Raw genomic sequence first — 14,177 nt, 5'->3', positions numbered from 1 at the left:
CGAACTATGTCCAAAATATGCCATTTCTTTATGTATATTGTTGTGGGAATGGAAAGATAAATGAAAGAAGGCAGATATATCCATTTAACATACAGTATGTATGTATGTATGTATGTATGTATGTTTATTATAACATTGTTCTGTGTGTCAAAATGAAAGACAGCCCACACACCTGTCAATCATCAAACCGTGAGGTCTTATTTCATTACGTGTTGATTTCTATCAACACGTAATGTTGTATCGATGTATAGAGAGCAAAAGTATTCTCCGTCGGGACTTCCTGCAACAACACCAGGCCGTTATCTTGATTCTGATTGGCCAGAAGAAATGATCAAAGATTTTCTATTAAGAAGATGATCACTACGTGACAAAAGTTTTCAAAACCGTTTCTAGTCTTCGGTATTTCCAGACAACTGGCTACTGAAATCAATCTTACTAACTTCTGTCTGTGCAATTTACTCCGCGAGTTGGCAGACTTTAACATCAAGCCATTTCTTGGTATGGCTGCCTGTAGCCTACCCCAGCCATACCCTGGCGCTGCCACTGGTGGGATGTATGGGGCCGGCCATTCTGCGCATGCGTTAAATGCGTTAAATATTTTAACGCAATTAATTCAAAAAATTAATTACCGCCATTAACGCGATAATTTTTACAGCATTAATAATAATATTTGTAAATCTGACTCTGAAAGAGTCAGTGCCTCACCAGCCATGAACCTCACCGCACGTCACTGAACATAAGGGGTATCTAACCCTAATCTTGAGAATAAAGTTAATATTTGTATTTCCCAAAGTGTCAAATATTTGTTTTTAAGTTACATTTTGAGGGCAGGCCCTTTTACTTTTGAGTATTTTTGTGGAAGGCTGCACAAATCCTAAAACACGGACATGAGTCAGCAACTTCCCCACACGTGATTTTGAAGCTTAGCTTGTTTTTAAGTAACAAGCTACGAGTAACTACTTCTGGCAATTGGATTTAACAATCATAAAAGCGGGGTTCCCTTGTGAAATTTTGGTGGAATAATCCAAAAACCAATGGAAAAGTCCTTTTGGCATTGTTGTTGAGGGAACCAGAGTGACGGTAACGGCCTACAAAAAAACATTTTTCCTGTAGCACTTTATCACTGCTTAAAGGTCCCATGTCATGCTTTTCCGGTTATTACTTGTCCCCTTGTGTGTTATGAAGGTTTTTATCCATGTAAACGGTCTGCAGAGTCAAAAACCCTCAAAGTATACCCTGTAGTGAGTAAAACTCTAACACAGAAAAGACCTCCCCAAAACGCCTCGTTGGAGATTTCTCATTTTCCAATGTTTTCTTCCTTGGTATCATTACGTAGGGATACCCAATAGCCACGCCCAGAGCTATGCCAGCCGAACATATAGTATACTGTTGGAAGCTTAGGTTCATTTCAAAACTGTATCCAGTCATGCCAACGAGGGTCTGTTTCCTGTCTTGTGAGGGGAAATCTTCAATGTATGCCTTTCCGAGGGCAGAACCACGACGAAGTCAGTGGTTGACATTTCTTGTTAACACTGTTCCTTCAGATGTTCGAGCCGGTATTGTACTGTGTGCGCGGCATTTCACGGACGAAAGCTTCGCAAACATTGCAGCAATTCATGCCGGATATGCACAGCTGAGGACACTGAAGGACAATGCTGTTCCTACTTTGTTTGGACCAGCGGGAGATTCGGGTACACAACCTGTAAGTATGCATTGTTGTTTGTGTATTTATGATGTTTAAAACAGCTAAAAGGTATCTACCACGACTGTGTAAATGGGTAAACTTTTTTGGGGCTGCTAAGCCGTGAAATGACACAGTGCTAACTGGGCTAACTAAGTTGCTANAAAACTATGACGAAATGTATATTTAGTTTTCGTTGACGAGACGAGAAGGGACTAAGGTGTTAATGGAAATATGCTGCATTTTGAATTTCCGATAGTCCACCATTAACACCTTAGTCCCTTCTCGTCTCGTCAACGAAAACTAAATATACATTTCGTCATAGTTTTCGTTATCAAGAATCTATTTTTAGCTCGTCATCGTCTCGTCTTAGTCATGTAAAAAAGGTCGTTGACGAACATTTTTCGTCATAGTTTTCGTTGACGAAATGAACACTGCCTCACACCTACTGAGCAGATGAAAGACGGATAGATCTCACAAGCCCCTTTCAACATTTGTCTTGCTTCCGGCCAGCATCGCTCTCATCCTCTCCCCATCTTCTCTTTTTCACCATCTCCTTATCCCGGCTTCACTCTCAAAAAGTGACAAGGAGAGATGGGCTATTTAGATCTTGTATAAAAGGAACCAATTATCCTAACATGCAGCCCACGTCCATCCTATCCATCCGACTGCTCAGCACAAATCCCTCCATCCTTCCGAGCTTCCTCTGCTCTCCATCAACCTCTTATCCTCCTGCCATCCTCTTCTTCAGGCAGCGCGGCAATGATTAACGCTGGTCTTGTTTTTGTTCCCTCCCTTACCTTCTGCTTTCCCTCTTCCTTACACCCATCCTTCCATCTTTCTTTCAAAACATAAATCTGAAAGTAGAGCATGATGCCATTCGGTGTTTGGCAGTCCTGAGTGTTGCATTAAAAAAAAGCACAGGAGCATGGATCCAACACTTGATTGGTGTTTGATTCAAACATTACTCATGCAAATCAGAACCATATGTTACACACTCTAATCCTTAATGCTGTCTAGATTCACACACCTTCTGCACATTCACATGAATAATTCAAGCAGGAAGGAAACTGTACATACATCTGAAAACATTCTCCTGATGTTTAACTGATGCGGATACATCTTTGAAAACACCTCAGCATCTCCTGTCTAGAGTAAGGGAAGGTGGAGCATAGGGTAAGGGTATGTAGTACCTCAGGATTTCAGAACAGGGTTAGGATTTATATCCACTGCCTGAGGGGCTTACATGACAGGGATGGAGGCCTTTTTTTGGGAGAAAAAAGTCAGAATTCTGACATTAATTTCAGAATTTTGACTTTAATCTTAGAATTCTGACTTTCCTGTTCCTCAGAACAAAAAAACATACATTTCTTTGGGAGAAAAAAGTCAGAATTCTGACTTTAATCTCAGAATGTTTTCTCCCAACAAAAAAAAAAATGGTTTTGTTCTGAGGAAAAAGTTAGACTTCTGAGATTAAAGTCAAAATTCTGAGGAAAAAGTCAGAATTCTAAGATTAAAGTCAAAATTCTGAAAATAAAGTCAGAATTCTGACTTTTTTCTCAGAACAAACTTTTCTTTTTTTTTTAAAATCCTCCCAAATTCATGTGGCCCTAATCCTCTTCCGTAGGTATAAAAGTTACATCAGAGACTGTACAGAAGTCTGCTAATCAGCACTGTAGAATATCAAACACCTTTTTTGACCATGGTGTTTTACATAATTATAAAAATATTTGATATTTGGTGATCTTTAGTTATATTTTATTCACATAATTTAGCTTCTATTTTGTAACAAGAAAACAGATAGAGTCTGGCTAATTGTAGATTAATTCCGAGTTGGAGAATAAACTTCTTTTTATTCTCCAACTCACTAACACCATCTTTAAAGATAATTAGTTCACCTTACAGTAATTGTATGTATTTCTGCAGATTTAATTTATGAGTTGGCAGAGATACATCAAAACTCTTAGGTGTTATCTGCCAAAGGTTTGGCACCTTGCTCTTGTCTGGTGCGTTTCAGGGTCAATAACCCTTCTCAAGTGCTCCCCCTCAGCAGTACTTGCTAAAGAAGTATCACTTTCACATCCACATTTTCGGATTAAAAACCACTGAGTTGTTGACACCTACCTCTGGTTGTCTTCTCCAACTCTTTATAGTCTAGAAACGTTGGTGTTATTCTTAGTGCCACAAGAGATATCACAGATGTGTGCCTTGTCATTTAGGTTGGGTTAGCCCAGAGTACTGAGGAGAAGTGAACGGGTTAAGCTTGCTCTCTCTCTCCTGTCTCCTCCCACAGCTCAGGCTTCAGTTATGTGTTGCTGTTTTTATGCCTCCGCTCATGCGACGGCACAGCCAGAGGCATCATGTTTTCAAGTTTGTCTGAACCATTCTAGTGGACGCAAGATCTCAGAAACACTCAAGGGTTTCTGGAGTCAAGGGTGAACTGATAAGATGTTGTTAGTCAAAGTATAAGATCACGTGACCCCAAGACATTTTGGCAGATGCTATTTGCACACGGGTTGTATATAGCCACATTGGGTTTGTTCAAAATGAATATATTAGAACATAATTCATTTACATCCTATATTGCAACATGCACACAACTTTTCAAATATACAAACCTTTGCATCACTTTTAGAAATCCATTTTCAATCACCTGTTCCTCACAATCTTACGGGAGAAAAGTGAAAGGAAACTATTTGCATATTTTACAATTTCATGTAAATTACACAAACAGTGAGAGGACAGCGTTTTTGTAAAAGCTATATTTTGTGTTTCATGTATCCTACCTTTTTACATTTGTAACCTTCACACCAAAGACGCACTGTCAACTCAAATTTGGACATGACTTTTGGAGCGTGCTTTGGTGCTAACTGCTAAGTAGCCTAATTCTGAGCTATACTGCATTATATGAGGGGTTTGGGGCAGAGTAGGTGTAAATAGCCAAATACTTGTTGTGTAGCTATTTTCACCCGGGTGCAAATAGACACGGAAAAAACGTTTGGCCACAACTTAAGAATCCTTATGCTAATTATGACAATTTTACAGAAATGCCTTATAGGATTAAATGATGACGTTATTACTAATGCTGTCAAAATGATCGCGTTAACGGAGGTAATTCATTTTTTGAATTAATTGCGTTAACATATTTAACGCATTTAACACATGTGCAGAATGGCCCGCCCCATACATCCCACCAGCAGCAGTGCTGGGGTAGGCTACAGCCATACCAAGAAATGGCTTAGCCCCTCCATGAAAAATGATGTTAAAGTAAGCAAAATAAAGTTTGCCAACTCGCGCCGAGTAAATTGCACAGACAGCAGTTAGTAAGATTGATTTCAGTAGTCACTTGTCTGAAAATACCGAAGACTAGAAACGGTTTTGAAACTTTTGTCACGTAGTGATCGTCTTCTCAATAGAACATATTTGATCATGTCTTCTGGGCAATCAGAATCACGATAACGGCGTGGTGTTNCTTTTTGTCGAGGGAACCAGCGGCTTACTTCCTGGTTTTAGGAAGCGTCACTGGCTGCACCTCTCAATATGATGCCAATATAAACAAGGTCTTCTGTCGGCTCTGTATACCAATACCGATCTATGCTGACAAGTAAGTGAAGAGTAGACAATATAAAGGTATTGGCGAAATGTCCCAGCAGTTTAGGATAATGAAGGTTCTAATCAAATCAATTACATAGCCATTACATGTTTAACTCCTAATGACAGGAAGGCAGAAAGTGCATTATACAAATAATAATACTAATAGCAGACATGTTTTAACAATGACCATAATATCATTATTTGAATAGACCAAATATGAACAATTGAGGAAAATGAGGAAGAACTGATGTTTCAAATGTTGTAGTACAAGTAGTGATGTAGTTAGTGCATTCATTACTCTTGCAACAAATGTGTTAATTTTCACACCTACATGTGAAAACACCTCGAACAAAGGGAGGCGGGACTTAGCTCATTATAATAATTGGGGGCGGGCCCACCTGTCACTTTTTATACATACTAATGAGACGAGAGTGGTATCAGTACTACTACTACACTTGCCTACACTTTTGTAAATGATACGCCTCAAGAATGTTAAAGCCTGATTTCGTCAAGTCTGCTGCCTTCAAGTGGGATTAGGTTGACACTGGTTGCATTTATCCTCATGATCTATGTATCTTCCTTACTGACATTCGTTTTTTTTTCATGCATCTGATGGTGGCTGGGCAACAGTAGTGCCAAGTCATCTGCAAAGTCTCCTGGATTGTATCTTGTTTTTCTTCTGTTTTGTTCAAATGTACCTGAAAATAGCTTATTTAAACACAGGATTAAGATAAGAGGGAACACTGTCTAACCACGAACTGGTTGGTAACATATCCTTCATGTTGTACTGTACAGGTCATCACAGTTATTCTTTATGAAGTTTACCATTGTATTTTTCACTCTATAATGTCTCAAAAGCTTTCAAAGAGTCTCCCCTTTCACACGTTAGAATATTAAGCAACAATACACCCAAAAGTCCTGGGAATGAGCTCAGAGTAATCTCTGAATGCCATGTATTGTTTAATCCTGACATTACACATGAACTGTGTCAGTGCTTGTCTATAAATAATAGCAGTAACTATGAGCCAGATAATTAAGTGTTGTTTCAGACTACCTTGAGAGCTGGATAGATTGGCATGTTGGAAAGGGCTACGGTAGGTTCAGGAATGTTTGGCAAATCAGTGCTGATACTTATAGCTGGCTTCTACATCATCTGCAAGTTACACCCACCAACCAACAATTAAGAAGAAACAGGCTCTAAACAGTCCTCTTAGTTCAACGTAAGGCCAAGTTAGAGAGCGGTGTCGAAGTATTAAACATGGCAATGTCAGATATGATATTCCACATCACAACTTAATATAAGACAGGTTCCATTGCATCAAAAAATGTAACCGAATGACGTTACGATAACACTTTATTGTCATATCAAATCTAAAATGTTTCTGGCAACACAGCAGCTCCATCTGCAACATGGAAATAAAATGACAAATATTAATGGTGACTTCAAGCCAATGCAACGCAAGTGGGAGCACCAAAGTCAATGTTATAGACACACTCCCACTTGCTCCCTCCGCTCTGCTATTGCCAACCTCCTGTCCCTCCCCACCCGTACCAACATCAAGTCCTGGGGCGGCAGAGCCTTCTCCGTTGCTGCACCCACCCTCTGGAACTCACTACCCCAATCCATCAGAGATTTTTCCTCCCTCACAGCATTCAAAACATCACTCAAAACCCACCTGTTCAACACTGCATTCAACCACTGACCACCCCGCCCCCCTATTTTCTGTTTTGTTTATCTCTTTTTATATATATTTTTTTTTATTCTCTGTCAAAGCGTCTTTGAGTTTCCTGAAAAGCGCTATACAAGTCTCATGTAGTATTATTATTATTATAGAGTAGTTTCAGAATAAAGAGTGATAATACCTTTGAACAAAAGTAAAAGTCCATCCCGTTAGTTAGTTAGTTAGTTAGAATGGAATTTCAAATTAAAGAAAAGTATCAATATTGGCATAGCACAAGACTTTTTTCAAAAAATGTTGTTGAGTTCAAATTAAGCCACCACCACATTAGACAAGTTGTGAATTCAGTATTTTTTAATTCACAGGCTAATTGAAAGGGAAACGGCTTACCTTCACTAAAACTCCTCTTTAAAGTCTGGATGTAGATATAAAGAGACAGTTTTTTTTAGGATGTGGTGGGAAGAAATGGTTTGCTAGTAACGAAAGTGGGGACCAAAGGCCACGCGTCATCTGTCAACAGTAAAAAATGGTAATGCTCCGCTTTTGATAGAGAATCTAATTTCCAGTTATTCTCTAGTGAGTGAATGTAGGAGTTCATTAGCAGCAACAATCTGACAGTCCCTTTGTCAACAACCTGTTATCTCGAAAACAAACGCCATAGTTTGTCCCATGATTTCCATTACATTGCTAGTATTTGTGTTTCCCTTTGTACGTGATGCTCTTTGAGCCTCCTCCTGCTTTAAGTGTACCTCAGGCCGCTATCAGAGGCCTTCTGACACACAGCTGACAGAGTGGTTTAAGAGGATGCTCTTTGTTCTGCTAGTGTTGGTTTAAACATGACTCCTGTGTCTTTGTATCTCACATGGTGTTTTGCAGACAACACCACATTTCTTCTCTAGGTCTGCCACGGGTAAGGGTTAGGTTACCTTCAAACTTGAACACATACTTAAAGGTCTTCCAATTTCCAAACCCTGAAGCAGACTGTCATGTTGAAATGTTAATTAATAAATACAAATTGAATCATTTTTTGCATCAGATGTCCTCCCACAATGGGCACGATCCCCTGCATCACTGGTGTGTGTTACTCCTATACACAGTGCTTTGTGTATTGTATTGCTCGTCTGGTACAGGCTACTAACCATCCAAACCTACTTTGAGCAGTCCATCATCAGACAGGCACAACAAATGGTGTCTGATCCGACCCAAATAGAGTGGTGCAGGAATGAGTAGGAAAACTCAGAAATTAGTTAGCATTTTACAGCCTCTGGTTACCTCGGAGATTTCATGTTTTCTTCCTGGGCAACGTGACGTAGGGATACAACGGTATACAGACATTTATTTTCTTTCAGTGAAAGAAAATAAACTGAGGAGAAGTGACCCTTTACGAGCTGCTCTCTGCTCCCCTCACAAACGAGGGGCTTCGGGGAGTGTGTGTGTGTGTGTGTGTGTGTGTGTGTGTTGTGTGTGTGTGTGTGTGTGTGTGTGTGTGTGTGTGGTAGTGTGTGTGTGTGTGTGTGTGTGTGTGTGTGTGTGTGTGTGGGTGTGTGTGTGTGTGTGTGTGTGTGTGGTGTTGTGTGTTTGTGTGTGTGTGTGTGTGTTGTAGTGTCCCAGTCCATGCCAAACGAGGGTCTGTTTCCTGTCTTGTGAGCGGGAATCTTCAATGTATGCTTTACCGAGGCAGCAACCACGGACGAAGTCAGTGGTTGACATTTCTTGTTAACAACTGAGTTCCTTCAGATGTTTCCGAGCCGGTATTGGTACCTGTGTCACGGCATTTCACGGACGAAAGCTTCGCGAAAAATTGCAAGCGATTCATGCCGGATATGTACAGCGTAGGACACTGAAGGGACGATGCTGTTCCTACTTTGTTTGGACAGCGCGGAGATTCGGTACACAACCTGTAAGTACCATTGTTGTTTGTGTATTTTTGATTGTTTAAAGGTATCTACCACGACTGTTTAAATGGGTAAACGTTTTTTGGCTGCTAGCCATTGAACACAGTGCAAAAAAAGAAAAAAAAAAAAAAAAAAAAAAAAAAAAAAAAATAACTGGGCTAACTAAGTATGCTAGCGTTTCCATATACTCACTCCAAGTGAGCAGAATGGACCTTACATGTACTCATAGCAGGGAATGGTCTGCAATTCACACACAAATACTCACAGTATGCTCCCAACCCGTCCTCAACGGCATTTCGTGTTATAGTCACGACATTTAATCTATTGATTCGTTGTTCACCAACATGATTTTCCCCTTTTTAATCCGTGTCACACGGAACGATTGTAAACAGCAATGCATTTCTATTGGTAGTATGTTTCGTGCCTGCAGCCGTCTTTTTGTCCGTTTCCGGAGTCTGGAAAACCGGAAGCTGTGGGGGTTCATAAATACATGTTCTACTCAATATCAAAGCCACGATTATGTTTTTATTTAATCCGTATAACGTGCGGACTTTTTTGTCATCTGTGAGGAAAAAGAAATGGGCTCCGAGCCTCAGAATACTGAAATCTGTATTTTTTAAAAATCTTTTCTTTTTTTTCTTCAATTTGTCCATTATTTTCTAAACAACACACTGTTATTGACTCACCAATAACACACAAGTATCTTTTGTTTTTATTTATTTGTTTGATTCCATAATCTCTGGCTTTTTTTTGGCGTCCGTCAGGACTGAATTTTCAAAATAAAAAATAACCGAAACAGGCGTAGGCCTATAGGGACATTTCGAGCATCATGCGATACAAACCCACTGAACTGATTACCCAGATCCCTCAGCTTATGGTTCAAACTCGCTGATTGGATGGTTTTAGCTCGCAATGGCATGTAGGGAATAATGGTATTAATGCCATATAAAATCCGAAAAACATTTCTGAGTTTAGGATGGCCGAAGACACCTACACAACCCATAATCCCCAGCTATAGTTTAGGAACTACCTGTCCCTGTGATTAATCTTCAAACCTGGGATTGGATGTTGGAGTGGCAGTGCGCCAAGGTTACGCCCACCCCACCCAGAACTACAACATGGGCTATTGGTGTTTCGCGAAATGTCTATGGGACGTCTCTCTGAAACGCTTTCGTTTTTTCCGAAAAATTAGAAGTGCCAGTATTAAACACATTGGTGTTATCAAATGTAAAACATAATATTAATAAATGGGTGAACATCGCTTGTGTCCATAATGCGCAGCATTAATATATACCCACATGACAGTTTCATTGTCCACGTAATTCCCTACTCCCACTCATCAGAGGTTAACATGGTATTTACTCCACTACATTTTGAGGGTTACTTTGCAGATTCTGATTAAATGATGTGAAATATAAACAACCCTTCAATCGACTTTAATTACACCTGAGTAAAATTCAGGGAAGGGTGGATTGTCAAGTGCCACAATTCAGGAGAGATATTGATAGTTGGTGCTTGAGAAGACTAAACATGTTATCTGCAATTGACATGAATGGAAACGATGGGAATAAAGTAATATCGTTATTCTCTACTAATAGTTAATTAAAGACTGCTATATGTATGGCTATTTTGTCACATCCCTTTCAAGAGTTTTCTTAAGGTTTATTGGCATATCATATACATTCAACAATGGTGTTAGTTTGCAATGAAATAAAAACTGGGTCGCAGCTGAGGTTCCTCAACAGTGCATTACACAAGACATCTATCATATGTGTGTATACTCCACCATTAAAACTGTATATTCTGCACATGTCTTATACTATCCTACAGTACATAAAGAGTATAATTCATATGTATAAATATCATTTAAAATAAGCCGCTTCAACATAGTTATACATTGCAGGAAAGCAATATATTAGACGTTAGTACTCTTGTCAGGGCCTTAATATTTATCTTTTGATACCCCAAAGTTTTTTTTTCTTATTTAAAGAGACCTGAATCTAAAATATTATTTAATGTTTAAAATAAAGGTTAATTCAAGTTTTTCTGTTTTTTGCCACCTCCTCCTTTAATTCTTTGTACATCCTGCACTAAAACTGTTTTATTGTAGAGATCACTTAATAGTATACTTCTGATTTTTTATATTCATATTCTAATCCATTGACCTTCTACTTTCCCCCTATGAACAGTATTACTTTAATATATATTATATTCCATCAAATAACATTATTCAACAAAAATAAATTATTCAACAAAAATAATTTCAATCAACGTCCTTTAACCACTAGACCGGTGCCACAAGGTACACACAGCCATATAACTTTGTTATTTATTAGTGTAGGACACTTATGTTGTGCCAACATCTGTAAGATGTGTAAAGTTTTATTCATGGTTTTCACATAATTTATACAGCATATTGCTATATTATATTACATTCTTTGTTCAAAGAAAATCAAAATGTCTTTAAAAACTACAAGTCCTTTATATCAGGCTGTGCACCGTTAGGTGTAAATATAGCCTTGGTCCTATGATAAGATCAAATGTAAAAGTCAGCCCAAATTCAGTGTTGATACTGCAAGAGACGTATGGTGTGAAGAGAAATTGAAGATGTTGTTTAATTGTTGATATATTTATGATTCACGTCAAGTATTCAAGTTTCGCTGCATTTCTTCCAGTTTTCCAAAGATCTTCTCATCAGGGCTCTAATAAAATAAAGAACTAACGGCATAATTTAATATGTAATGCAGCCGAACCGTGTATTACAATGCATTATGTGATGGACTTTCAAAGAGAAAGCAAAAACACTCGGAATAAGTATTATTTTCTTAAAAAAAAAAGTTTTTCCGGTATTTGATATGCATGAACACAATAACCTACATGCCATCCGCGGCTAAAACATCCAATCAGCGAGCTTTAAACCATAGCTGAGGATCTTGGGTAATACAGTTCAGTGGCTTGTGTATGCAACCGATCTATGTCTTGTTTCTGGTTAACAGTTTCCATGAACGGACGCCAAAAAAAGCCAGAGATATGGAATTAAACAAATAAATAAAACAAAGGATAATTTGTGTGTTATTTAGAAAAAGAATAACAAATTAAAGGAAAAAAATATTTTAAAAATACAGATTTCGTATTCTGAGGCTCTGACCCCATTTATTTCCCTCAAGACGACAAAAAAGTCCGACATTATACAATTTAAAATAAAAAACAATAAATGTGGATTGATATTGAGTAGAACATGTTTTTTATGAACCCCAACAGCTTCGGTCTTCCAAGACCCGAAACGGACAAAAAGACGTGCTGCAGGCACAAAGTAACATACTAGCCAATATAAATACATTGCTTTTAAAATTGTCTGTGTGACACGAAAAAAAGGGGATCATAGTCGGTGAACACGAATCAATGATTAAATGTCCGTGGACTATACACGAAATGCCCGTGAGAACTGGGTTGATACTCCGGGTGATTTACCGTACGTCAGTAATTATAGTTGCCGTTCCTAGCGTGTTGCTACCGAGCTACCGTTCCTAGCGTGTATGCTACCCGAGTAAACAAGAAGGCTACCAACGAGCTAGCATGCTAGGAAAACATTGTTTTTATGCCAGCTACAAATGAATGACCGACGTATGCAAGACCGTATAAGATTGCAAATTGTAACATGTTCTTGCTACTAGACTAGCTGTTTTTCATAGTGAGGTTTGGCATATTACACTGAACAACTAGCAAACATAGGTTAGCATATTAATCCTAGCTGGCAAGCTAACGAACCTAAAACAAACTAAGGTTTTCTCTAATATTTTGCTGATTTGCATTTGATTTCGTCCAGCCAGATCAGGAAACTCCTGGCTTATCCCGGCGGACAACACCATGAACGGGATGACCACTCTAATGCCTCATCTAAAAAAGCCCGGACAAGCTTACAAAGCTGTGGATAGGCAAGATGCCGAAAACGCCTATAGAGGGGGAATGGCATGATATAACCCGTGTACATAGTGTATTTAACATGTTCATTTTGTACATTTCTAAAAATAGAGTTTGGATGGAAATACTTACTAGCCTTTCCTTCCCTGAATTATTCTGCTCCTTAAGATATCACTTCATAACAAACCATGATTTGATTTTTCATGCAAACACAGTAAGTAGTTTATTACAGGTAAAAATAACTTACTCTTCTTCCGTTCTTCGCCTCAAAGGTCTATAGATCGAATCTGTAAACATGTATGGAGGTCTGGCAGGGTGTGGGGTATGTATGGTGTATCTTGGCATATAATGTTGTGTGCTACTGTTGGTGTTTTCAGCTAGCTGGCTGGCTACATAAATGTTTGTAACTGTCAGCCTAGGCTACCTTTCTAATTTCTTTGCAAACAGACGTTTCCACTTCAGAAGCGCATCATAGGCGCAGTTCCCAGTGCACCTAAATAAAACAGTTGGGTAGGTAGTTTCGTTAGCTAGCGTATAACTGTACGGCTGTACCGACGCCATCGTAAGATGATGTTTCGCTCAGAGCCCGAAAAAAAGCACTGTTAGACATGGCCGGAGCCTCTCTGGCGGGTGACTAATCGAGAACAGAGTGGCCGAGCTGACCAATCGGGCCCCGTGTGGCTCCGATTGGTCAGCTCGGCCACTCTGTTCTGATTAGTCCAACCGCCAGAGAGGCTCCGCCCATGTCCTACAGTGCTTTTTCGGCTTCTGAGCGGAACATCATCCTTACGATGGNCTGTAGTTTGAGAGGTAATTAAAATAGCTACGTGTGATATTCTAACCTGACGCAGCTCTGCATAATCACCTGCAGCGCTGAGCGGAACAAAACACACACTTCAGGTTAGAATATCACACGTAGCTATTTTAATTACCTCTCAAACTACAGTACCTAAATGTTTATTTTTACTGTTGGGTCACTCATTACTGGATCCGCGAGCTGCATGAGATACTGACGGGCTGTCAGGAGAGGGAGAGAGCGCTCCGTTTATTATTCCCGTGTTATTGTAAATTACTGTACACTTTTGAATAGTTAATCTACTATAATTAGTTTGTTTAATATCGAATCATATCAATTTGTTTTAAAGCTCAATAAATAACAAAAAATACCTTTTGACCGGCACTTTTCTCATTTTGTCCGTAAGATTTCAATTTAAACTAGACCCTCCAGAAAAAAGCGGGCAAAAATCCTTGATTATGCGGGCTAAAATCCTTGATTATGTGATTAAACATGCGGGGATTTTATGCGGTGAAATTGCGGGAAGTTGCGAAATATGCGGAAAGTTGCGAAATATGCTAAATATGCGCGGAAAAAGAATAACAATTTTTTTAAATATTGGGCTGTCTTAT

General features: G+C 39.1%; 1 protein-coding gene across 1 annotated transcript in view; it reads left to right on the top strand.

Moving 5' to 3' along the window:
- The window catches only part of csmd2 (CUB and Sushi multiple domains 2), a 221,697-nt gene that overhangs the window by 97,485 nt on the left and 110,035 nt on the right, over positions 1 to 14,177 (top strand). The window lies entirely within an intron of this gene.

This window comes from Notothenia coriiceps, unplaced genomic scaffold (genome assembly GCF_000735185.1).
Source record: "Notothenia coriiceps isolate Sejong01 unplaced genomic scaffold, NC01 NC01_scaffold00037244, whole genome shotgun sequence".
Taxonomy (NCBI): Eukaryota; Metazoa; Chordata; class Actinopteri; order Perciformes; family Nototheniidae; genus Notothenia; species Notothenia coriiceps.
Note: the sequence above shows the minus strand (reverse complement) of the source record. Positions and strands in the feature narration are given on the sequence as shown.